At 41.7% G+C, this 26,425-nt stretch overlaps 1 pseudogene; it reads left to right on the plus strand.

Annotated features, from left to right (window-relative positions):
- The first annotated feature begins 16,431 nt into the window (after positions 1-16,431).
- Positions 16,432-26,425, plus strand: part of LOC118239384 — a 66,949-nt pseudogene continuing 56,955 nt past the window's right edge.

Raw genomic sequence — 26,425 nt, forward strand, 5'->3', positions numbered from 1 at the left:
TTGGAGTTTACAGATCTAAAAATCCAGAATCTTCACAACTGGTCAAGGTACAAACAATAAGAGACTGATGAATGGTAAGCCTTAAATGAAGTATTTGTATTATGCCTCCCCCTTCTAAGGCTCGAGGACCTTTGTGAAAGGAGTCTTGAAACTAGAGATAGCAGGTGACTACAAGGAAGTGTTATTTTCTGGGCACAGCAGGGCATATACATGCATACTCACAGTATTTGTGAGAATATGCACAAGATCTGTGCTAGATCAAGCCAGAACAAATTCTACCATGAAAGAATAGGTGGGCATAATGTCTCACATGAATCAGGTTGTGACCCCAAGTAAATCAACTGTGCTCTAGTGGAAGGTGACACCATACATCTAAAAGTATATGTGCATTATGAACTGTACTTGAAAGGTTTAAAATAAGACAACTTGTTTACACTTGTCTTGTTTAAAAGAAAACAAGAAGTTTAGTGGGGTGGGAAGGAGAGCCAATCTGGAGGAGTCGGAGCAGTATGTGAATCTGATCAAAGTGCCTGTACTCTTTGAGTTAATTTGAATAATTCTGAGCAAGATAATCTAGGTACAGAAAGACAAAGGTTGTATGATTTCTATCATGTATGGATGTTAGCTTTTAATCTTTGATATTATTTGCATAGGTCAGGAAATTACTAAGAGTTCACAGAGAAGGGCTCTTGAGGGAGGGGACATAGAAAGCACTGGGATAAAAGGCTGAAAGAGAGTTATGGGACAAAATTGGATGAATTGTTGGGGTAAGGGGAAGATAGTAGATTAAGGAAACTGGGAAGTAAAATAACACTGAATACTTTTCACAAGAGTAATATACAAACAAACCTACTGTAGTGGAGTCTTCATAAACTACATCTATACCCATATATTTAAAAAGTTAAAATGGAGTTATCCTATAACATAACAGTGCATCTACTAGACAACAGAAGCTAACAAATTGCTTAGTCACAGAAAGGAGCTACATTGTTTGAATTTGTTAGCCAGTGAGATTACAAAGACCTCCAAACATTACAGGTTATTGTAATGCACCTGGTTAACTTCCAGATTTTGTCTGGGAGATTGTAAGGCCCTATTGCTGAAAACACCACATACTCCAGTCATTGAACATGAAAAGATCAAGATGGAATTGACCTGGAAACTTCACCCCTACTGTCTATCTTTCATAGTACAGAAAGGTGCTTTGCATGCTACTGGAGGAACAAAAGCAATCGTCAATCATACTCAGCTGTGAAAATTGCAAACTACAATAATGAATGGCCTGGCAAGACATATTCACTGGTGCAATAGTGGCTCAAACATCATGGGGGCATCCATATACTTTATGAGTAGATTAAAGTCCTGCTCTTCATAATAAAATCCATACCTGACACCTTTATTGGGCCAAGAACCTATAGCCATTATTATTATGCTGACACATGAATATAATACTAAACTGACTTCTAATGTTATATCTATATGTTGATGCATGCCTTAGTTCTCATCTGAGATGCTTCTATTTGCACTAAGCAGTGATTAACACAGAGACCCACAACTGGAGAAAATACTACAAATTCTCAGCCTTATATGTAGTCTCTCTCTCTCTCTCTCTCTCTCTCTCTCTCTCTCTCTCTCTCTCTCTCTCTCTCTCTCTCTCTCTCTCTCTCTCTCTCTCTGTGTGTGTGTGTGTGTGTGTGTGTGTGTGTGTGTGTACATACATGTACATATACATACAGACATACATATATAGCACCCCTGTCTTGCAAGTCTCAGCAATGATTGAAGAGGAAAAAGATGGAAAGACTGTAAGACTCAGAGTTGTTGGGTGGTGACAAGGAACTAGTGTCCTTGGGACGCAGCAAAGTCTCAGCATAGCATGTATAAAACCTGTCAAACCCAAGGCAGGCAAAATCTCAGCAAGGAGAGGGAAGTTGGGTATGGGATTCTATTTCTAGTGAAGGAGTTATTGGCAGCTCTTGGTTGCTAGGAAATGGAGAGTGAGTTCTCTCAAAAAGTTGTAGTCCCTGATTAGTCATGGTCCAGTGGAAGAGCACATGTCTAAGAATATTTTGGCAGTACAAATGGACCTTGATATGTGTGTTGTGTAAGATACATATTTGCCTGGAAAGGAAGGGGGTAGATCTGGAAACTGTTGGAAGATTTATGGTAAATATGATCAAAATGCATTGTAAAAAATTTCTTGGAGAACTAATGCTTAAAAAGATAAAAACAAAAAAAGTAGAGTGTGTGCCATTCTCAAAAGAATTAATAAAAATGAAAAAAATCCCAAGGTCTTCTATGTGCACTCTAAAAAGCCTTGCTATTTATTTTCCAAATCTGATACTCTCCTTTTTTATTACAGAGCTACTGAAGGTGCCCAAGGGGTGGATTCTTGTCATTCCTTATCACTTTGGTCTAGAACTTTGTATGAAGGCTCACTATTGTTTTCCAAAATCTTTTACTTTAAGCCCTCTCCAAAAAATGGCTTTCCACCATGACACCAGTGAGCAATCAAGAAAGGGCAGGGGCCCTTTCTCTAGTGTCTATTTGCTGTGCAGTTTACAAATCTCCCATCATGAGCAGTATTTTTGCAGAGTGCCACAATGTGTGCCTGTGGAGCTTTCTGACACTTTTCTTTTTTATTACAGCTCTATAGCAGGTACCCGGGGGTGAATTTTTTTTAACTCCTTACCACATTGGTCTAGTACTTTTGTGAAGGCTCATTATTTATTTTACAAATTTAAAGTTCGTTATTTCTGAGTTTCAGCTGGCCTGTAAGAGTCCCTTTCTTATAGTTGTGTTCCCTTGCTTTTCCTCATCAGCTGCATTTCCCTGGAGCCATGCCTTTGATGTTTTGTTTCACATTGATGAAACTGCAAAGGAGTGCTTAATGCCTCTAATCCACCAGCTTCCCCTCTCCTAATCTACAATTTTGAGAATTACTCATTCTCTGGGTATTTCCCCTGTGTATGCAAAATTTCCATGTTAAAACAGGCTTCATTTACTTTTGTTAAGCTATTTTTATCGGGGCCCCAGACAATAAACCTGAGATGGGTAGGTGGAAAACCATTTTTCCTATCATCTACATCATTCATAATAAATGATTCTTTGATGTACCTACTTCTCATACATACATGACTCAGTTTTGCAACTCAATTCTATTTGATTCATTGCTTTCACAAAATTGTTTTTCCTTAAAAAGAACTGAACTTTAGAAAAAATTCAGTATATGATGAGACAACATATCTCTCATTCTTTATTAACATTTATTTACTGTTATATGACTTTCTTTTTGATAAAATTTATTTTTATTTCCTTGTTATAGCAACATATTAAGACAAATGTTTATACAAATAATATAAAAATAAACAATCCTGTGGCTTCTAAATTTCCTTTTCCCCTGAGGCATTCACATTTGTCTCTTTCAATTCATAATTCTGATAATTATTTCTATGTACCTATGTAATATTTTCAGTAATTTTTATTGTTTTAATTTTGACACTTCATTGGTTTAACCTTGATGTATACAAATTTTGTTTTATCCTCTCCATTCCTAACATTATTATAGTCACATGCTCCATTGTAAATGTTTAAATTTTTCTATATATTTATACTTTGTTATCTCAAAAAAAACTGATTATAATGACTGCCATTCTCATAAGTACCCAGTTACTAAGCTTAAAGGTCAAAACAGTTGATTAAAACTAAGTAACTAACAGAACTCATGTATCTAGCCCATACAAACTGGAAACAATACTGTTATGCCTCAATCATTGAGGCATATGAAAATGCCCTCCATGGGCTCATAAGGAGTGGCACTATTAGCATGTATGACCTTGTAGCAGGAAGTATGACATTGGTTTTTGAGGTTTTAGATGCTCAAGCCAGGCCCAAGCTCTGTCTCTGTCTCTGTCTCTGTCTCTTTCCCTCCTCCCTCTCTCCTTCTGCTGCCTGCCAATCCAGATGAACTTTCATCTACCCCTCTAACACCATGTTTGTCTGCCGCTATGATTGCTGCCATGACAATAGTGGACTAAACCTCTGAAATTTCAAGCCAGCCCCAATTAAATGCTTTCTTTTATAAGAGTTTCTATCGTCATGGTGTCTTTTCCCAGCAATGGAAACCCTAAATAAGACAATTATCTCAGGGCCAGATGGCAGGCAACTATAGGCTATAGCTCAAAGGCCTCAAAACTATTCAAACTAGTCAATATTGAAGTGTTTCCAGTACCTTGCCTTTTCTTCCCTAATGACATCTAATAAAGGCAGTGATGTGAACATTCTTGCTCCCATCTTCTGTTTGCAAACCTGTGACTTGACTGCTCTTGTATCTTCTACATTTTATTCTGCATAGAAGACATTGCCTCCAGTATCTATCTGTAGAGAGCCTCTTTTCTGTTTCCTTATTTATGGCCTGATACAATATTGCAGAACATATATAATTTTCATACTTCCACCATATCAATGACTTTACACAACCAACCAATGCCATGGTCTCCTCCTCATGTTACAACTCAGATTACAAGATGTGCCTATTGATTTCCCAAGGTACATGATCTTATATAAGTTCTAGCTCAATTTGGCTCCCTGTTAAACTACCATTTCGAAGGTCAGTTTTGTTTTGTGATTTGTTGGAACTCAGAAAATGACACCCCTCAATTAAGGGATATTTCATTTTCCATAATTCTATAATTCTCCTTTTTAGTTGTGTCTTTGTGTGGCTTGAATACCAAGGTAATTGTAGCCTCGTAAAAAGAGCTTGGCCATGTCCCTTCTGCTTCTATTGTGTGGAATACTTTGAGTATTGATATTAGCTGTTGTTTGAGTTTCTGGTAGACTTCTGCATGGGAACCATCTAGCCTTGGGGTTTTATTTATTTATTTTTTGGTTGGGAGAGTTTTGATGACTGCTTCTATTTCATTAGGGGTTATATGTCTGTTTAAATTGCTTATCTGTTCTTGCTTTAATTTTGGTAACTGATATCTTTCCAGAGAATTGTACATTTCCTTTAGATATTGGAATTTTGTGGAGTACAGGTTTTCAGAGTATGAACTGATAATTCTCTGGATTTCCTCAGTGTCCCTTGTTATCTCCCCCTTTTGATTTCTGATTTTGTTAATTACCATGCCTCTCTCTGCCTTTTGGTTATTTTGGATAAAGTCTTGTCTATCTTGTTGACTTTCTGGAAGAATCATCTCTCTCTGTTTCATTGAGTCTTTGTAATGTTTTCCTAGTTTCTACTTTATCGATTTCATCTTTCAGGTTGATTTTTTCCTGGGGAATACTCCTCCAGGGTGAGTTTGCTTGCTTTTGTTCTAGAACTTTCAGTTGTGCTGTTAATTTTCTAGTGTGACCATTCTCCAGTTTCTTGATGTGGGCACTTAGCACTATGAACTTTCCTCTTAGCACTGCTTTCAAAGTGTCCCATTAGTTTGTGTATGTTGTGTCTTCATTTTCATTGAATTTTAGGAAGTCTTTAATTTATTTTTTATAACTTCCTTGACCCAGGAATGCTGCAATTGGGCATTATTCAATTTCCATGAGTTTGGAGGGTTTCTTCAATTTGTGTTGTTGAATTCTAACTTGAAAGCATGGCGGACTGATAGGATATAGGGTGTTGCTCCAATTTTTTTGTATCTGTGGAGGTTTGCTATGTTGCTGAGTATGTGGTCAATTTTAGAGAAGGTTCCATGTGGCGCTGAAAAGAAGGTACATTCTTTTGTGTTTGGATGGAATGTTCTATAGATGTCTGTTAATCCCAATTGGGTCATAACTTCTGCTAGTTCCTTTGTCTCTTTGTTGAGTTTCTTTCTTTTGGTCCTGTCTTGTGGTGAAAGTGGGGTGTTGAAGTCTCCTATCTTAATTGTGTCAGGTTTTGTGTGAGATTTGAGATTTAGTAATGTTTCTTTTACGAATGTGGGTGCCTTTGTATTTTGGGCATAGATGTTCAGGACTGGTACTTCATCCTGCTGGCCTTTTCCTGTGATGAGTATGAAATGCCCTTCTTCATCTCTTTTAATTGGTTTTAGTTTGAAGTCTAGTTTGTTAGTTAGTAGGATTGCTATACCAGCTTGTTTCTTAGGTCCATTTGATTGGAAAGTCTTTTCCCAACCCTTTACTTTGAGGGAATGTCTTTCTTGCTGTTGAAATGTGTTTCTTGTGTATAGCAGAAGGATGGATTCTGTCTTCCTATCCATTCTGTTAGCCTGTATGTTTTTATATCCAAGTTAAGACCATTGACATTGAGGGATTTTAATGCCCATTGATTGTTGATACTTGTTTTGGATTTGTTGTTGGTGGTGTTATTATATGTGGATTTTCTCGCTTTTTTTCTTTTGGTGTTTGGTAAAGTGGGATTATCTATTGCCTATGGTTTTTTGAGTGTAATTATCTTTATTGCGTTGGTGTTTTCCTCCCAGTAATTTTTGTAGGGCTGGATTTGTGGATATGTTTTGCTTAAATCTGTTTTTGTCATGGAAGATCTTGTTTTCTCCATCTATAGTGATTGAAAACTTTGCTGGATACAGTAGTCTGGGTTGACATGCAGTTATCCTTTGCCTTTGTAGAACCTCTATCCAGGATCTTCTGGCTTTCAAAGTTTCCATTGAGAAATCGGGTGTAATTCCGATAGGTCTGCCTTTATGTGTTACATGGCCTTTTTCTTTTGCTGCTGCTAATATTTTTTTCTTTATTCTCTAAGTTTGGTGTTTTGATTATTTTGTGGCGGGCTGGGGGGGGGCGGGTATGGACTTCTTTTGGTGGTCCAGTCTATTTGGTGTTCTGCAAGCTTCTTGTACTTTCATAGGCATATCCTTCTTTAGGTTGGGGAAGTTTTCTTCTATGATTTTGTTGAATATGTTTTCTGTACATTTGAACTGTATTTCTTCACTGTCTTCTATACCTACTATACAAGTTTTTGCTTGTTTTTTAAATTCTATTTCTTCTAAGAGATTTTCTTGTTTCCTCTTTAATGTTCTCTATCATCTTCATAAGATAATTTTTAAGGTCCATGTCTTCTTCATCCTCTGCGTTGGGGTTTTCAGGTTTTGTTGATGTGGAGTCTCTAGATTCTGGAGGTGTCATATTGGTCTTTCTGTTGTTGAGTGTGTTCTTATTCTGTCTTCTTCCCATCCCTTCTTCCAGTGGGTGTAGGTGGGGTCTCTCACTCTCCTCTAGTCTCCTCAAGCAAAGGGCAGATGGCTCTGGGGCACCAAGAGTGAGGTGTGTCCAGATTTAGGGTGGGACTTCCTGTTTGGGCAGGTCCACTCTCAGATGGCAGGCAGAGGGCAGAGCAGGGCCAAGGGTGAGGTGTTGCCAAACTCAGGGCAGTCCTCCCTGTTATTCTTTTGTTTAAAAAGAAGAAAAGAGAAATGCTGAGACATGAGACATGTTGACTATAAGTTTATTATAAGGCCCGGCAGAGTAGGGAGACTAAGAAGAGGAGAGGAACAGGGTAAATGGCTGACAGCCATGGGCGGTCCCCATAGAGAGGCAGAGCGAGCACATAGGTGAGAGAGAGAGTAGAGAGGAAGCAGAGAAAGTAAATGGGTAGTGATCTGTCTTTTTAAAGGGGTCCTCTGCACCTGAGTGTAGACTCAGTTCCCATGGAACCTTGGGCTGACCAGGGTACTGCCTGTTCTATCAGGTAACAAGGGCAGGCCAGCAGAATGCCTGAACCTCTCACTCCCTGCCTGGGAGGGTCTGTTCTACTGGACGGGCAGGCCCAAGGAGATCCCAGGAGCGGGTGATGTGGTGACTTGGGTTGGGGCAGAGCCCAGACTCACCTTAAGCAGGAGGCAGAGGGCGGCAAGGGTGAGGTGTGGCCAGACTCAGGGTGGGCCTGTCTGGGTGGGTCCACTCAATGGAAGGAGCAGGTCCACTAAGAATTGTTGAGGGATTGATGGGGGGAGTTGGGGCCAGAGCATAGCCCAGACTCACACTTCAGGCGGCAGGCAGAGGGCAGAGGGTGGTGGGGGGACAAGGGTGAGGTGTGGCCAGACTCAGAGTGGGCCTTCTTGTCTGTGCAGGTCCACTCTACTTGAGGGGCAGGCTCAAGAAGAAGAGAGGAGGGGTGATGGGGGAAGTTGGGGCCAGAGCAGATGTATATTTCACGTATATTTTCTTACAGATAAATTTTCTCTTTTCCTTTCTATTGCTTCTTTCCTCTTCCCCCACTTTCTTCTTTTATTTATGCTTGATTATTCTGTTGTTTATTCCCTGCTGTATTCTTTAACTAAGTATCTTGTATATCTACCCCAAATAATTTTAACTTCATAGCATACTACAAATTTTATCAGTTTGTATTTTATGGTTATTGACATTGTATTATTGCACTTTAGATATTTTTAAGTGTATTTGTATTGCTTGGGTAGTTTGATGTTATTGCTGTTATAATAATTTATCTTCTCTGTGAACTGATCCCTAAAGAGTAGGGGCATTCTAAGAAGATTCCCAAATACAACTAGATGCATTATGCAAACTACAAGATGTACAAATCATTACATGGAAACATGGGAACTAAAAATAAAAACATAAACTCTTTTCAAAGATATAAGATGAAGTACAAGATGAAACACCCCTGTAGTAGAGCTTGATATCTGGATGGTGATACCTCCGGAAGTTCCTTTATTGTATAGGATTGTTTTAGGTAACCTGTTTTATTTTTCTATATGAAGTTGAATATTGTTCTTTCAAGGTATGTAAGTCATTGTTTTGGGATTTTCATGTATATTGCATTGAATCTGGAGATTGCTTTTGGTAAGATGGTCATATTTACAATGTTAAACCAAACAATCAGGAGTATGGGATATTTTTCCTTTTTTTTTTTTTTTTTTGGTTTTTCAAGACAGGGTTTCTTTGTGTAGCTTTGGAGCCTATCCTGGCACTCTCCCTGGAGACCAGGCTGGCCTCGAACTCACAGAGATCCACCTGCCTCCGCCTCCCATGTGCTGAGATTAAAGGCGTGTTCCACCAACGCCCAGCCTATTTTTCCATCTTCTGACATATTCTCCAATTTCTTCCTTAAAAGACTTGAAGTTCTTGTTACATAGGTCTTCCTCTTGCTTGGTTAGAGTTACCTCATGATATTTTATATTGTTTGTGGCTATTCTGAAGGGTATTGTCTGACTGGTTTCTTTCTTAGCCTGTTTATCGTTTGTAAATAGGAGGGCTACTGATTATTTTTGAGTTAATCTTGTATCCAGCCACTTCGCTAAAGATGTTTATCAGCTGTAGGAGTTTCTTGGTAGAATTTTTGGAGTTGTTTAAGTATGTATCATATTATCTGCAAATGAGGATACTTTGACTTTCCTTTTCACTTGCTATCACCTTGATCTCTTTTGGTTGCCATAGTACTCTAGGTAGAACTTCAAGTACTATATTGTATAGATAAGGAGAGAGTAGGTAATCTTGTATTATTGATGATTTTAGTGGAATTGCTTTGAGTTTCTCTCAGTTTAATTTGATGTTGGCTATATATAGGCTTGCTGTATATTGCTTTTATTATGTTTAGGCATATCCTTTGTATCCATGATTTCTCCAAGACTTTTATCATGAAAGAGTGTTGGATTTTACCAAAAGGCTTTTAATCTAATGTGATGACCACATGTTTTTTCTTTCAGTTTGTTTATATGGTGGATGACATTGACAGATTTTTGTATATTGAACCATCCCTGCATCTCTGGGATGAAGCCTACTTGATCATGATGGATGATTCTTTGGATGTGTTCTGGGATTTAACTTGCTAGTATTTTATTGAATATTTTGTAATCAATGTTCAGGAGTGAAATTGGTCTGCAATTCTCTTTCTTTAGTTTGGGTATTAGGGTGACTATGACCTCATAAAAATAATTTGGCATTGTTCCTTCTATTTTGTGGAGTAATTTGAGGAGCACTGGTATTAGCCTTTCTCCTAGGGTCTGGTAAATTCTGTGCTTAATCCATCTTGCCATGGGCTTTTTTTTTGTTTGGGATAATTTTGATGACTGATTCTATTTCCTTGGGAGATGTACATCTATTTAAATTCTTTATCTGACTTTGATTTAACTTTGATAAGTGGTATCTGTGCATAATACAGTCCATTTCCTTTAGATTTGCCAATATTGTGGAGTAGGGGGTTTTGAAGTATGACCTAATGATTCTTTAGATTTCCTCAGTGTCAGTTGTTAATGTTCCCCTTATTTTTCTGATTTTTGTGGCTATCTTCTTTCTTTGTTTTAGTTAGTTTGAATAAGGGTTTGTCTATCTTGCTATTTTCTCAAAGAATCATCCCTTTGTTTAATTGAGTCTTTGTATTGTTTCTTTATTTCAATTTTGTTGATTTTGGTCCTGAGTTTGATTATTTCCTATCATCTACTCCTCTTGGTTGTGTGTACTTCTTTTTTTTTCCTAGAGATCTCAGATAACCTGTTAAGTCACTTGTATGAGAATTCTCTAATTTCTTTTTGCAGGCACTTAGTGCTGTGAACTTTTCTGTTAGCACCACTTTTCTTGTGTCCCATCAGTTTGGGTGTGTCGTGCATTCATTTTCAATGAATTATAGGAAGTCTTCAATTTTTTTTTCTTGTTGACCTAGTGGTAACTCAGTAGTGAGTTGTTCAATTTCCATGAGATTTTATGCTTTCTGTTGTTTCTGTTGTTGTTGAAATCAAAATTTAGTTCATGGTGGTCTGATAGGAAACTGGTTATTTTAGTTTTCTTGTGTATGTTGAGATTTCCTTTCTGACTAAGTATGTGGGCAATTTTGGAGAAAGTTGTATTAGGTGCTGAGAAGAAGGTATATTTTTTCTGTTTGGGTGAAATGTTCTGTAGATATCTGTTATTTATATTTGAGCTATAATTTGCATTTGTTCTATTTTTTTTTTTTTTGTTTAGCTTCTGTCTGGACAACGGTTTGATTCCTCAGAATGATGTTGAAGTTTCCGACTATTAATGTGTGGAGTTTCTTAGATGGTTTAAGCTTTAGTCATGCTTATTTTACAAATGTTGGTTTCCTGGCATTTGGGAAATAGTTGTTCAGATTTGATACATCATCCTAGTCATGTTTTCCTTTAATGAGTATGAAATGTCTTTCATCTCTTTTGATTAATTTTAGTTTGAAGTCTATTTTATTAGATATTAGGATAGCTACACAAGCTTGCTTGTTAGGTCCATTCAATTGGAAAATCTTTTCCCAACCATTTACATACATACATACATACATACATACATACATACATACATATATATATTTGATGCTGCCATGAGTTTCTTGTATGCAGCAGAAAAATGGATCCTGTTTTTGTATCCTTTCTGTTAGCCTTTGTCACTTTATCGATGAGTTGAGTCATTGATATTGAGAGGTGTTAATGACCAATGATTTTTTATTTCTGTTATTATGTTGTTGTTGGTGGTAGTGTGTGGCCATTCATGTGCTTGTTTTTCTCTTTTCAGATTTTGCTGGTGTGATATTATCTATTGCATGTGTTTTCATTGCTGTACTTAACTTCCTTGTGTTGGAGTTTTCCTTCTAGTACCTTCTGTATGACTGGTTTTGTGGATAGGTATTGTTTAAATTTGGCTTTGCCATGAGATATTTTGTTTTCTCCATCTATAGTGATTGAAAGTTTTGCTGGGTATATTAGTTTAGTCTGGGTGTCATCTGTGGACACTTAGAGACTGCAAGATATCTGTCCAGGCCCTTCTGTCTTTTAGAGTCTCATTAAGGAATCAACTGTAATTCTAATAGGTCTGCCTTTATATGTATGTCTGTGAACCAAGAGTGTACCTGGTACCCATGGAAGCACAAAGAGGGAGTCAGATGCCCGAGAACAGTAGTTAATTAATGGTTGCAAGCAACCATTGGGTGCTAGGAATTGAACCTGGGTCTTCTGGGAGAACAGCCAAGAACTTTTAGTTGCTGAGCTATTTCCCCAACACCTTACCTTGCTTTACTGTACTAGGCTACAGAGCTGCCTTCAGGTTCTTTCCTCTCCTTTCCTTTCCTTTTGGGAGATTTTTTTTTGAGATAGGGTTTCTCTATGTAGCCTTACCTGGCCTAGAACTGACTCTGTAAGATCAGACTGGCCTCAAATTCAGCATCTCCCTACTCTCCCTCTTTAGTGCTGGGCTTAAAGGTTTGTAGCACCATTGTCCAGCTAGGTTATTCTTTAATTGTGTTCTAAGCTCATGAGAAGTATGAATCCTTTCTGTTTATGTCCTCAGGAAAGTTGCCAACATCTATGATGATGATGCCACTGACATTCTCACACTCACCATGATTTTCCCTGTAGTAAAGAGACCTCCTGGATGAGGCACAATACAGTTTCCAGTCTGTTTTATTCCACTTTCAATGCCACTGTCCTGTGTTTTTGTATCTTAGAATTTCTTTCTTATACTTGCTAGATTCAAGTGCCACTCTCTTAGATATGCAGTCTTCTTTTGTGGGGAATATGCACACTTCTACTTAATCGCATTAGCAACCACTTTGCTCAAAAAAAGGTTTGCTTTGTTCAGAGTTTTTGGAGAATGAAGTCCAAACAGCACAACAATGGTTCTGATGAGCCTTGCCTCTGGCTATAGTACTTCTTTATAGCTGTCACCATGACAATAGCAAATGCAAGACAGAGAGAGATCAAATGGCAGACAGTAAGCTATAACCACCACAGAGAGAGACTAGTCTTGTTCTTTTTATAATAATGAGCCAAAGTCAAATTAACTCACTTTTCAAGACCAGTATTGTTTGTTTTTGAGGGCACTGGGTGCCTGGTTCTCCTGCAGGTAGGGCTGGGGGAAGGGCTGGTCCAGCCAGTCTCTTCCAGGGGCTGAGCAGGATGGTGAATGTCCATGACTCAGACCCCTCCCCCAAATTACTGGGGAGAAAAACACACTGAGTCAGGAGACTTGTTGTAGCAGGATCTTGCTTTATTCCAATAGGTAGGAACTTATATAGGGTGGAGGTAGGGGATGGGAATCTTAGGATGGGGTAAGGTGACATGAGGAGTAAGGGCCAATAATATTCCACCAAGCTGGCAGATAGCTATGCAGGGGGCCGTCTTACATCTGGCCTTGCTGAGTCGCCCCCATGTGGAGGAGGTTATAGGCCAGAGACAGGTCGCCAAACTCTAGCCAGGCTCAGGAGGTTACACTGGAATTCATATCCAGGCCTTTTGTTTTTGTAAGAATGGTGGAAATCGTGGACCCTGTCTTGGGTTGTGCCCCATTGGGGACTTTACACTTCACTGGGTACCATGAATCCAGCTCATTGAAAGACCGCTCGCTCCATGACCTGGTTGTCCCAGCCTGTCTGAGATCTTAGCCATTGCTGGTCAGGTGGAGGGTGGGGGAGGGATGTTCATATGAGGACTGCCAGTCATTTGACGAGCTTGGCTCCTGAGTATCGAGTCTATGGTAATGAATTTCGACCTGATGAAGTTTTACTGCCTCTAGCTGTTGGTGAATAAATTGCATGACCTTATTAATCATGCAGGGCCTAAAAGTGAGGATAAGGATAAGGAGAGGCCCAAGCAGGGTGAGAAGGTAGGGTAGGAAGCCATTTAAGCCAGTCCACAGCAGGTTGTCCTGGAGTTCCTGCCATATCCTCTTCAAGTCCTCCTGAAGCCTTTTGATTGTGTCCTTAACTATTCCTGATCTACTGGCATAAAAACAGCGCTTTTCCTATAAAAACAAGCATATGCCTCCTCCCCTTTTGGCTGTTAATAAGTCTATTCTCCTTTGGTTGTGTAAGACCAAATTAGCCAGGGAATCAAGCTGCTTTTGGAGATCAGGGACAGTACTAAAAACGACCTTTATATCATTAACCAATTGGGCAGAGAGCCGTCTGTGGAGTTCAAATGCTGTGCCCAGCCCTGCAGCACCAGTGGCCATGCTTGCAGATATCCCTAACTGTTGGGACCCTGCCCCCAAGGGGTCTCTATGAGTTGTTTACGAGCATTACCACAGGTACCTCCTGTTTTCCCAACCTCGCCACACTAGCATCAACATCCTGTTGTGAACTCTTACACCTGGGTTTTTTTTTTTTTTTTAAAATTTGTTTTATTTAAATTCTTTAATTACCACTCATATTTACATATCCATCCCCCCATTCCCTCGCCCTCCCATCCTCCCATGTTCCCCACCAATTCCCCAAACTATCCCCCAACTCCTCCACAGGGACAGTGAGGCCCTCCACCAGGAACCTTCAAAGTCTGTCATGTTGTTTGGGGAAGGGCCAGGCCCTCCTTGCTGTATCTCGGCTGCAACAGTATCCCACCATAGGGAATGGGCTCCCAAAGTCCATTTGTGCTCTAGGGTTGAAGAATGGCTCCACTGTTAGAGGTTCCATAGACTTCCCTGGCCTCCTATCTGGCACCCACATTCAGAGGGCTTGGATCGGTCCAATGCTGTTTCCTCAGCTTTCTGACTAGGGTCTCCATGCTCTTACTAGGTCAGGTCCACTGTTTCTGCAGGTCTCTCCAGCCCCGTCTTGGCTCCTTTGCTCATCCCTCCTCCCTCTCCACAACTGAATTCCAGTAGTATGGTTCAGTGCTTAGCTGTGGGTGTCTGTTTATGCTTGGAACAGCTACTGGATGAAGGCTCTAGGAATGGTAACCAAGGTAGGTAGCAATCTCATTATAGGGGAAGGGCAACAATGGCATTTTCTTCCCCACTGCTTGGATTCTTAGTTGTGGTCATCCCTGTGGATCCCACCAAAACACCAAACAATGCAATTAAAAAGTGGAGTGCAGAACTAAATAGAGAATTCTCAACAGAGGAATCTAAAATGGCTAAAAGACACTTGAGAAAGTGCTCATCATCCTTAGCTATCAGGGAAATGCAGCTCAAAACCACTCTGAGATACCATCTTACTCCTATCAGAATGGCTAAAATCAATAACACCAATGACATTCTATGCTGGAGAGGATGCAGAGAAAGAGGAACATTCCTCCATTGCTTGTGGGAGTGCAAACTTGTACAACCACTTTGGAAATCAGTATGGCAGTTTCTCAGGAAAATGGGGATCAGCCTACCTCAAGATCCAGCAATTCCTCTCTTGGGCATATACCCAAGGACTGCACATTCATACAATAAGGACATATATTCAACTATATTCATAGCAGCATTATCTGTAATAGCCAGAACATGGAGGTAACCTAGATGCCCCTCAACTGAAGAATGGATAGAGAAAATGTGGTGCATTTACACAATGGAGTACTACTCAGCAGAAAAAAATAATGGAATATTGAAATTTGCAGGCAAATGGATGTAACTGGAAAAAACCATCCTGAGTGAGGTAACCCAGTCACAAAAAGATAAACATGGTATGTACTCACTCATATATGATTTTTAAACATAGAGCAAAGATTACCAGTCTATCATCCACACTGCCTGAGGAGCTAGGAAAGAAGGAGACCCCAAGAGAAGATTGCATACCCCTTTAAAGAAAGGGAGGGGGACAAGAACCCCTGAACAAAGTGGGACCACGGGGCATGGGTGGAGAGGAAGGAGATGGGAAGGGAAGAAGGGGAGGGGGAGGAGAACAAGAGGACTGAGACAGGGAAGGAATGGAGGAGGGCAAGAAAGGAGATGCCTTAATAGAGGGAGACAGTACAGGTACGGAGTGAGGTCTGGCATAGGGGGAATGTTAGGTGATCCACCTGGAGATTTGTATGTTTGAATATAAGGCTTCTCCACAATAAAGGTGAGAGAGACATTCAGAAAAAAAGGACTGGATGCCTTGTTGTTCATCCATATCTCTAGGCTTTCCATTGATCCTTGGACTTAATGATGGTGCAGGGCAGCCACAAGTGGAGGCCTCACAGAGACCAGGAAAGAAAGGGGACCATGAGAGTTTGTCCTCAGAAGGCTGGCCAACAAGTAACGTTTATGAGGGTGGATTGGTAAAGGTACTAGTAAGTGGGTACCTCAGCTCCTGAGAGAGCTGGATTGGTAAAGGTACTGGATGGTTATCTCAGTTCCTAAGAGAGTTGGATTGTAAAGGCACTGGAAAAGGGGTGCCTCAATTGCTGAGAGAGTTGGATTGGAACAGAGAAGCACTGTCTCAAAGGAAAGGAACACAGAGAAAGTTTAAAGAGACAAGGTACTGGTAAGATCTCATTTTAAATTTGTATTAAGTAATAATGCTTAGAAAATTATTAAAGAAATGTAGGGGATATAAAACTGCAGTTGGACAACAGGCATAGACTCTGTGAAGTCCTGAGGTCTACTGAGAGCATGATAAATATGGTTGATAACAATATGCTATATTTTAAAAGTTGTGAGATAGTATACTTTAAGTGTTCTCAAAACAAAACTGATGAATATGTGTGATATAACATGTTAATTGGTTTAATTTAGCCATGCCATTGTGAACATACTGTATTGTGTATCATAATTGTACATGACTTTATTTATGAGCTAAATAAATGAATGGAAAAAAATTAAAAAAAAAGAAATATGGGAAATCCTCTTCTGAGGAATCCCTCCCCCTGTGAGCTGCACACCAGCAGCTGGCTGACCCAGCAGCCCGTGCCCTTGTCCACTCGAGCCCACTGTGGGTTCCAGTCTGCCGGCAACGATGTGGTGTGCACCGGCTGACTGGGGAATTCTCCTCCTGAGAAAAGATTGGGGCACTATGCTTGGAAGAAATGTTGGTTTATCCTGTGGAGCGGTCAGCTGAGTGGTGACCCAGATGTTCTGGAATACTAAAAGAAAGAACACTCCAAGAAAGCCCTATGGGTCATCAACCTAAACTTCTGTAAGCAGGTGGATGTAGGCCTGACCTTTAGCAAAAAAAAGAGCTTCAAAAGAGTTTTATGTTTGTTATCAAGACCAATGAGCGCACCTTCTACCTGGTGACTGAGACAGAGGCCGACATGAGTAGGTGGGTCTAGAGCATCTGCCATATCTGCAGCTTCAGTCAGGCTGAGGAGAGCACAGCCTCCCTGAGAAACCTTTCTTCAGTCAATCATAGTCCCTGCTCTTCTCCAGCTGAGTTCAGCAGCTCCAGTCAGCACCTGCCTGAGCAAGGAAGTCTTCAGTCCCTTCACACTTGTGCCAGGCCCCTGTGTCAAGCCACATCCAGCCTGCCTTGTCCACCAGTGTACCTCAGGAGTACCAACACTTGCACCAGTTCATAATCCAAAGAACAGAAAATTTGAGGAGTGCCAACTTATCTCAGGGCACCAAACAGGAGAGTGATACAGCCACACAAAAATTTGCCCAGGTCAATAGACACTGTATCAACAGAGTCAGGCTTCTATAGCCTTCCCAAGCCAAGCCAACACAATACAGAAGATAGTGCTTTTGACCTCCCCCGTAGCCTGGCTTCACACAGCCACACCAAAGGGCAGCCTCATAGGGACTGAGGCAGATAGTGAGAATGTGTACACTTCAAGGCACCCAGCAACACCATGTGTTAGGAAATTGAAGACTTCCTAGGACCTCCTAATGGACTCAGCCATAGCTCCCCCACCATGACACCCCAAGCCAAGTCAGACAAAGACACCTCGGTGGGGCAGCCCTCAACAAAGACGTCCAGTCAGTGACTACAAGTACCCAACTGGAGATGGAGAAACCGCCTGCTGGTTTGCTAAATCTCCAGAAATGACTATTGTGTGTCAATCAGACAGTGACAGCTCTGATGACAATTATGTGCCAGTATACTCAGGTTCTTCTACCCTGCTGGCTATGGAACAAGCAGGAGGGGACAATTCCCAAAGTTTCTACACCCCATGAGCACAGTGCCCCATCACTTTGACCCAGTAGGCTACCTATCCACAGCCCTTCTTATTCATAGAGGTTCCAGCCGAGGAAGAGAGATCCAGCCACCCCAGGTCAATCACAACCTCAAGCCTGGCCAAAAAGCAAAGCCAATACCCCTTGATCTGAGAAACAATGTTGTCATCAATGAGCTCCCTTTCAAGTGACCTGTCACCAAGTCGTGGTCCTCGGTCAACCACACCTTTAACTCCAGCTTCTCCCAGTACTGGCATTTCCATCTCCACACAAAGCATCACCAATACAGACTCTGCTGACAGTGAGGAGAACTATGTCCCTATGTGGAACCCAATGTCTTCATCCCATGTACCCAGTGGCACCAACAACGCAGCTCCAACAGAGTACTGGCAACATGAATTACATAGCCCTGGACTTCCAGCCACTCTCCCTGAGCCCTCACTGCAACCCATCTACCTCATCTGTTACACTGGATGAGAAAGTAAAATATGTCCAAGTGGATAAAGAAAAGACCCAGGGCCTACAAAAGACCATACAGGAATGGGCAAAGATGCAACAGTTTTCAAGACCTTCCAAAGATGCTAAGCCATCCCTCCACACACCTCCTCTCCTTTGTGACTTTTGTTCATATGGTTCATCCCATGGGGTGGCAATGGTTGTGTCCCTTCTTGTCATTAAGATAAAATTAACAAGAGATTTCAATTAAGAAAAGATGTATATATGTTCTGGATGTATGGTGTGGGCACACGTGTATGAAGTGTGATTGTAAACGTGTGACTGTTAACAAAAGAATGCTATTGTGTTATCTTTGAATCGTTCAATTGCTGGGAAAGGAGCAACAGTTGTTGAAGTACAGGATACTTGGGAGGGGAATTTCTGCTTTTGTTTCCATGGAGGGTGAAGAGCTGTGGATTCCTTCCAGACTGGCATGGGTTGATGGGGCAAGACCCTCTGAAGTGGTGGCCCAGGTGATCTGAGTATTTGTTTTCATTTAAATTTGGTTGGTCAATCACTTTTTAAAGGGAAAAGGAGGAATATTATATAGAAATGATACTTTGTATTGGAATGGATCTTCATTTGTTGATATTAGTTAGGTTTTCTAGATTTATAGATATTCTTCAAACCCTTCAAAGACCTACAGAATATATGGCATTTAAATGGTTTGGGGTTTTTCTTGACAGTGAGACACAACTGCTCCTGGCACACCAATTATGTCTGAGAAGAAGATGGGCATCGAAAAATAGAGTTTGCCTTTGACATGGCAAGATTAGCCATTTGGACAAGAAGCTGCTCTTGCCTGAACTGTTTGACTGTTGCTGTGCAAATTGGACATACAGGATCCACTGGAAAGTGACTGCTGCAACAAGATGGACAGTCCTAAAGGGTTCACAGTCCTAATGGGTTCCTGCTTCAAAGAAGAGTCTGCCAGACATTCTGCAGGACACAGAGAAAATTGACGGACAAACTGCCAATGCAACTGGACAGTTTAGAATTTCCTGCTTTGCTGAGGAGTCCACCAAACACATTGTGGCCTGTAGGTTAAAGATGGATGCCCCAATTTTACTGAGAAACACTGGGTGACTGTCTAGGAAGCAAGATGTCTTTGTCAGTTCTAGAGTTTATATATTATCCTTCTATGATCTTTGATGGAGTTGAAGACAGTCATAGTAACCCACTGAGACAGAATGGTTGTAATCTTATAGTTCTTACTTGATAACTGTTCTGTTATATATAATTAAGGGGGAGATGTTGGGACCCAGCCCCCATGGGGTCTCTATGAGTTGTTTTCCAGCATAACCACAGGCACCTCCTATTTTCCCGACCCCGTCCCACTATCAATGTCCTGTTGTGAACCCTTACACCTGGGGGTTTTGTAAGTTTGTATATAAGACTGCTCCACAATAAACATGTGAGACATTCTCTCAGAAAAGGACTGGTCGTCTTGTCATTCATCCAAATCTCCAGGCTTTCGCTTGATACTTGGACTTAATGATGGTGCAGGGCAGCCATATCCAACCCAGCAAGTAATGGAATCATTTGTATGGCTCTCTTGGGTCTCCCTGCAATATAATCAAAAGAAGGCACAGGAAGAGCCTCATCCCAGGGAATAATATCAATATTTGGAATCAAGGTGGCTGGGGAACAAAGGCCCATCCACTTGGTGGACAGGAAGCCATATGCTATCCCAACTCCACAGACAAAGACCATTCTAGAAGGTAGGCAGCATTAAGCCCACATTTGGTCATATTTTAATTACAGAAAGAAGAATCAATGTGGCCCACATCTGTACTGGATTTATCAAGAGCAGGTGGCGCCCAAATGCAAGCCCCAGAAAGAAACATTGGGAGGAGCTGGACATGGATGGGAAATGTGGCCAAGCAATCTTTTATAATGGCAGGCATCTGTGGTTGTATCATTGGAAATCACTGCAAGCAAACAAGGAGGTCCAGATTGGAGGCAAGCCAGCAGTCCTCCACAAGGGAAGGAGTTGTTCGATTCAATAAGGCAAAGATCATTTGTAGAAGGGACTCTATATGGGGGATTGAGGGCTAGCTCACCCCAATTTTCAGGGAGGGCAACAGAGTGATAGTTGAGCTCTGGTTACTGGGCCAAAACAAGTTGTTCTATCCTTTTGTGAACTTATTTTTCTCTATCCTCATCTTGAACTCTCTGCCATCCGAATAACTGATAGGGGGAGCAAATTCCCAGCACATGGTTTGACCACAGCTGCAAAGCAAGGGGCAGAGGCACACCCTCCATCTCTTACAATCCAACCACTCTCACTTCTGGAGGTCACTCTATTTCAGACCCCGGTCCAGTAAGTCTTTTGAGTGGAATTGTGGGTGTACATTTGAGCAATGCCATAGCAGGCCTAATGCATTGTTTGATAGAAAGCAGTACAAGGACAGGGTCCTGGCTTCCCATCAACCTGGGGGATGATTTTGGGATTCTTTATGCATATCCACTTACTGGAATTTGAAAAATGGAATCCTGATGTGTCAATCAGATTGACTGCTGTATTGGTATCACAATCTACCCGATGTATGACCTGTTCACTAAAGGGAGACACCGAGTATGTTCCACACTAGCAGTCACAGGGTTTCCCCATCAGGTGAGTCAGAATATCTCTGGTGTCCTGTGGGTTTTCAAATCCTCCATCACTGGGCGAGATGAGCATCATTGATACCAGGAAGAGCACCATCACCCACATCCTCATTCCCTCCTGTGTGGGGGCAGAACAGAGGTACAGTTCTCAGGATTGGAGCACTCCCTGGAGAAGTGATGATCATTGTCCCCTTATTGGGGCAAATATTTTAGGTTTCTTCCTGTACCCAAATGGGTCTTTTTTCATCTTGAGGGAAGACACATCCAAATCCTCTCCCTGCTGAGAGGAGGGGTCTGGTTCTCTCCAGACGCCTGTCAATGGGCCCCTCCGTCTGACCCAAATAGAACTGTAGGTAACCCTTAAGGACCAATGTTTTTGAAAGGGAGACAGGTATTTATCTTCTTTAGAAAAATTCAAATATTTAGGGTGAGTAACACCCTTTTTCTTGGTCATGTAGGGGTAAAGATTCCCCTTTTGTTTTTGTAATTGAGACTTGAGAACTTGATTATGTCTTTCCACAACTGCTTGGCCCCAAGTATTGTACGGGGTGCCTGTGGAGTATGAGTTGCTCCAAGTCTTAAAGTCCATAAAGGTCCTGCTTACAAAGCACGGACCTTTATCTGTCTTAATTTGATCAGGCAATCCAAGGGTGGCAAAGCATTGAAGCATATGGCTAATAGTATGTTTATCTTTTTCCCTGGGTGTGTGCCCAGCAGGCACAGGAAATGTATAAACAGAGAGAAAAAAATATACTTTAATTTTCCAAATGGAGAATAATGTGTAACATCAATTTGCCAAAGGTTATTAGGATGAAGCCCTCGAGGGTTGCTTCCAGTAGTTTGGAGGGGAGGTATCTGAAGGAAATGCTGGCAGGACTTACAAGTTCAGACAGTCTTTTTAAGGTCTTGCCTGGCACATGTGGATATTTCTGTTTTAAGGCCCCTCCAATTAACATGGGTTAGTAGGTGGAAGCATGTAGCTTCTGTAACAGTATTACATTGAGGCATAGAAGCCATTTTATCAGCCAAATTATTTCCTTCAGAATGAAATCCCGGTAAATTTTGATGACTCCTGAGATGTTGAAAAAAAATGGGGTTAATCCTTTGTTTGAATAGGGAGTGGGCTTGAATCAACAGAGGTAAAATAGGGTTGGAGTCCAGCTTAATATGGGCCTCAACTAGGTTGGGTAACAAATTAACAACATAAAGTCTGTCAGAGAACAAGTTAAATGACTATTGAATAGTGTCTAAAGCAAGAATGACAGCAAACAGCTCCTTAAGTTGTGCTGACCCCTCAACCTCGTGGGAGACTGACTTTATGGGCACTGGCTCTTTACTGTGTTCCAAGGGAGGGTAAATGATTAGGGAGCCCCCCCCAGGTGCCCCCATCAGTAAAAACAGTAAGAAAGCCAGGGTTGGGTTGAGGTATAAAAAAAAAAAGTCTGGGAGGCCTCCATTCTAACCTAGAGAAGGAGCTCATGCATTTGTGAGGACCACAGTGACAATCAACTTTACCCAGAGACGCCTTAAGAGCCATAGCAATCCTGCGATTGTTTCTCTGAAGCCAGGTAAAATCTGTTGTCTTAAAGGAGTTACAATAAGATGAGGTTCTGTGCCAAATGGTTGGACAGAGGTGTCCCTTAATAATGCAATCAGCAATCTGATCGGTTATTGAATAAACTCTGGGAATACCAACGATAGAGAAGTGAATCCAATGTATGGGCTCACCCTCTTGTGCTAATAAGATGGTACATAACGTTTCCCCAGGAAAAAATCATAAAGGGTGAGGGGCAAAAGAGGATCATATCTCTTTAAGGTTGCTGTGTCTATGGCCTGCTGAACTTTACTTAAAATCTGTAAATAACTGGGAGATAGGATTATCTGTGAGGAAAGATCATGACCTTTTAGGAGGTCAGATAATTCTTTTGTAGTTATGGAAATTCAGGGCCTCATCCAGTTAATTTTCCCCAATATCTTTTGGAGCTGGGGTAAAGTATAAGAATCATGAATATGAAGTTGGGGTTTAACAGGAGAGATAGTAACAAGAAATAACATGGAACCCAAAATCTTAAAAGGAGGACTTGTCTGAATCTTTTCAGGATCCACCTTAAAATCATTGGCTTGTAATATGGCAAGACATTTGGTAGTAAGATCTTGAAGGGCAGACGGGTTGGGACAACCCAAAGTAATATCACCCATATAAATATAGAATAATATATTAGGATGACCAATCAAGGAAGAAAAAATATGTAACATATTATAATACTGACAAATAGGAGGGCTTGGCCATGCCCTGGGGTAGATGGTCCATTCAAATCTTAGGTCTGACCCACAAAAATTTTCTGAAGTTATGGAAAATGCAAGTTTTTCTACATCATCCAGATGTAATGGGATAGAAAAAAATCCTTAATATCAATAGTTAAATAATTGGTGCTGGGAATAGCTGGAATCCAGGGGAGTTCCCTCTGGGGGTCCCAAAAGGTATCATCCTCTTATTTATTTTCCTCAAATCATGTCAAAGCCTCCAAGAGCCATTGGACTATTTTTATAACAAAAACTGGGGAATTCCAAGGCCTTGTTGAAGGCTGCACATGCCCCAAGGGTAATTGTTGCTCAAGTAATATATGACGTTGTTGTAATTTAGGGGTAGATATAGGCCGGATGGGATTCCCAGGCATCCATTGAATTTTTGGCACCAGGGGGCGAGCAGTGGCCCTTAGGATGGGAGTGAACCTAGGAATGTTTTTGTCTGATTTTTTCAAAATAAGGATCATCTCTATAGTTAGGGTGACTGACCCATCCTTGTTTAAATTGTTGTTCACACTCTTCTTGGTCTAGTATCCCCTCATAGGAGCCTTTGCAATCAGTGGTAATAGAAGCCTCAGTTTCTCCAAGTGTATCCTGACCCAGGAGGTTGGCCATTAAGCCTAACACCACTAGGAGGCGCACCTCCGAGTGATTTACCGTCAGGATCACTCCAGGGCTGCCAACTAGCTGTTTCCCATGACACTGACCGTCCGCCCGCCCACACCGAACAAGGGTGAGCCTGGGACCAACTGTCAGGATGGGGGTCTTCCTCCTTTCTTATCACCTTACGATCAGCCCCAGTGTCTATGAGAAACCTGAAGGTCCTTTCAATGACCATTAGGGTCATTTTTGGTCTTAAACCAGGAATCAAAGGTACAGTCCAGTGTGTTCTGACGGCCCTCTTCCCCTAGTTTAACGGGGCTGCGGATGGCCTCTGGAAGAGTTTAAAGGCTCACTTTGAAGGCTGAACTTGGGTCTGCATTCCCTTGCCCAGTGACAACCTTCTTACATCGGAGAAAAGGCATATGAGGCATGTTAGAGGCTGTAGGGGTTGCTGGGGTGTTTTTTGCTCGATTGGGACATTCCCTTTTTAAATGACCCTCTTTGCCGCACCCAAAACACGCCTACCCTTACCCCACCAAGACCTGCTGGAGGGCATTAACCAGGATGGTCATTTCCTCCTAGCAGGCAGCCTGCAGGGCAGACACTGTTGCTCTGGTCTGATGGATGGTAGACCCCATGTCCTTAGAGGCCACAATCCACCTACCCAAGGATTGGTCCCTCAGCCCAGCACAGGCTAACTTGTAATCAATTGTCATTCCATCCCAGACTAATGTCCTAATGAACTTATCACACAGTTTGCCAGGAGGAAACTTCCTTTGTAGACTTCTCTGTACCCTTTCTAAAAAGGAAGCCAGGTCCTCCCTGGGTGATTCCTGAAATAGGGGAATCCATCGGGCCCTTGTCCAGTCTTTTCCACTTGGACCTGGTCTTGATAAGGATCAGGGATGGCAGCCTGTTAAAGGTCTGTAGAGAACTGTCAGAGGCACCCGAAAGCATGCCAAAAGTAATTGGGACTGCAGGGAGGGCTTTGTCATTTTGTTCAGCCTGGATGCGACACTCATCCTGAAAATGTATGCTCCATTTCAGGAGCATGGTGCCGGGGAGCACTGCCCTAGCAAGGTTCTTCCAATCCTGAGGGTACAATGATGATGAGCTAAGCTCTGGAAGATGGTCTCCACCCACGGGGAATTAGGTCCATCCTCCTAGATGGCCTTTTTTGTGTTCCTTTAAATCATGTGCTTCCCAGTTGTACCAGGCAGCTGGGCGGTTGTCACCAGGGTTAACATTGATGGGAAAGACATTGGTCATTCCTCCCCGGAAGCACCCCCCCTACAGTAAGGCAGAGGTGCAGAGGGGTTACTTGAAAGGATTAGTGCGTATGTGGGATCTGGAGGTGGTGGACCCTTACAGAGCCAAGAGAGGACTTTCAAAAGGGTCTAGGGATAGAAATAGGGGCAAGGGATGGTGTGAGGGACTAGGATTTGGCTTTGATTCTTCCTGTGTTTCTTTATTACCCTTTGTCCCTTCCTGGATTGGTGCCCCACTCTTTTCCCTAGGGAGTCGAGGGGAGAAGCAACCCTTTAAGGCAAACATAATTGAGAGGGTCCCCAGAGGGGGATCTCCCCTTTTTCCACTTGAGCTCTCCTAATTTGGCAGCCAGGGAGCAATCTTGAGTAAACAGCCCCAGGCCTAGAAGATTTGATTATCAGAAAGATTAAGGCCTCTACTTTTAAGCAGGACCCATTATGAATCTAGGGTAGGATTTGATTTGGACGAGGATTGCCCCATAATTTGTGAGGGTACACTCACCCGCCAACAGATTGGCTCCTCAGCATTCTTTCCTGGAAGAGACATTCCTCACACAGGGCACCAGGTAGGGCTGGGGGAAGGGCTGGTCCAGCCAGTCTCTTCCAGGGGCTGAGTAGGATAATGAGCTTGGATGACTCAGACTCCCCCCCCACCCCCCCAGGTACTGGGGAGAAATACACACTGAGTCAGGAGACTTGTTGAAGCAGTATCTTCCTTTATTCCAACAGGCAGGAACTTATATAGGGTTGAGGTAGGGGATGGGAATCTTAGGATGGGGTAAATTTGGCCAATAATATTCCACCAAGCTGGCAGGTAGCTAGGCAGGGGGCAGTCTTATATCAGGCTTTGCTGAGTCACACCCTCGTGGAGGTTACAGGCCAGAGACAGGTCGCCAAACTAACATCAGGATCAGATGGTTACACTGGGCCTCACATCTGAACCTTTTTAGGCCCAACAACTGGGTTCAATCTCTTAAAGGTTTTTTAACATCATCCCAATTGGGATCAAATGTGTAATACATGTAAACTTAGTGGACAAATCATATTCAAATGACAGCAAATATTAAATGTGAGTTAGGGAGACTTCTTAGAAGGTTATGGCCATAACCCAACAATGGTAGTAATTTTTGTCCCAGAATTCATATAGTAATCGTGGCAGAAGTGGCAGGAAGTGATCTTATTCCAGCTATATTTTGAAAGGAAATGTAGATTTGAAGTAAAGTGTATGGAAGAAAATGAAAAACAATTATAGGTAGGATCAGAAGTTTTGGAGATAACTTGGGGATAGTTATGATGAATTTTTAATATTAATATGTGGATGACATTATAAACTAGGCCTGGATGAAAAATTGTAGGAAGAGAGTAAAGAGAGAAATAGACATCTTCCAACATATAAGAAAGCAGAATGTATACTTGCAACGAATTGACAA

Source organism: Cricetulus griseus, chromosome X, assembly GCF_003668045.3.
Source record: "Cricetulus griseus strain 17A/GY chromosome X, alternate assembly CriGri-PICRH-1.0, whole genome shotgun sequence".
Taxonomy (NCBI): Eukaryota; Metazoa; Chordata; class Mammalia; order Rodentia; family Cricetidae; genus Cricetulus; species Cricetulus griseus.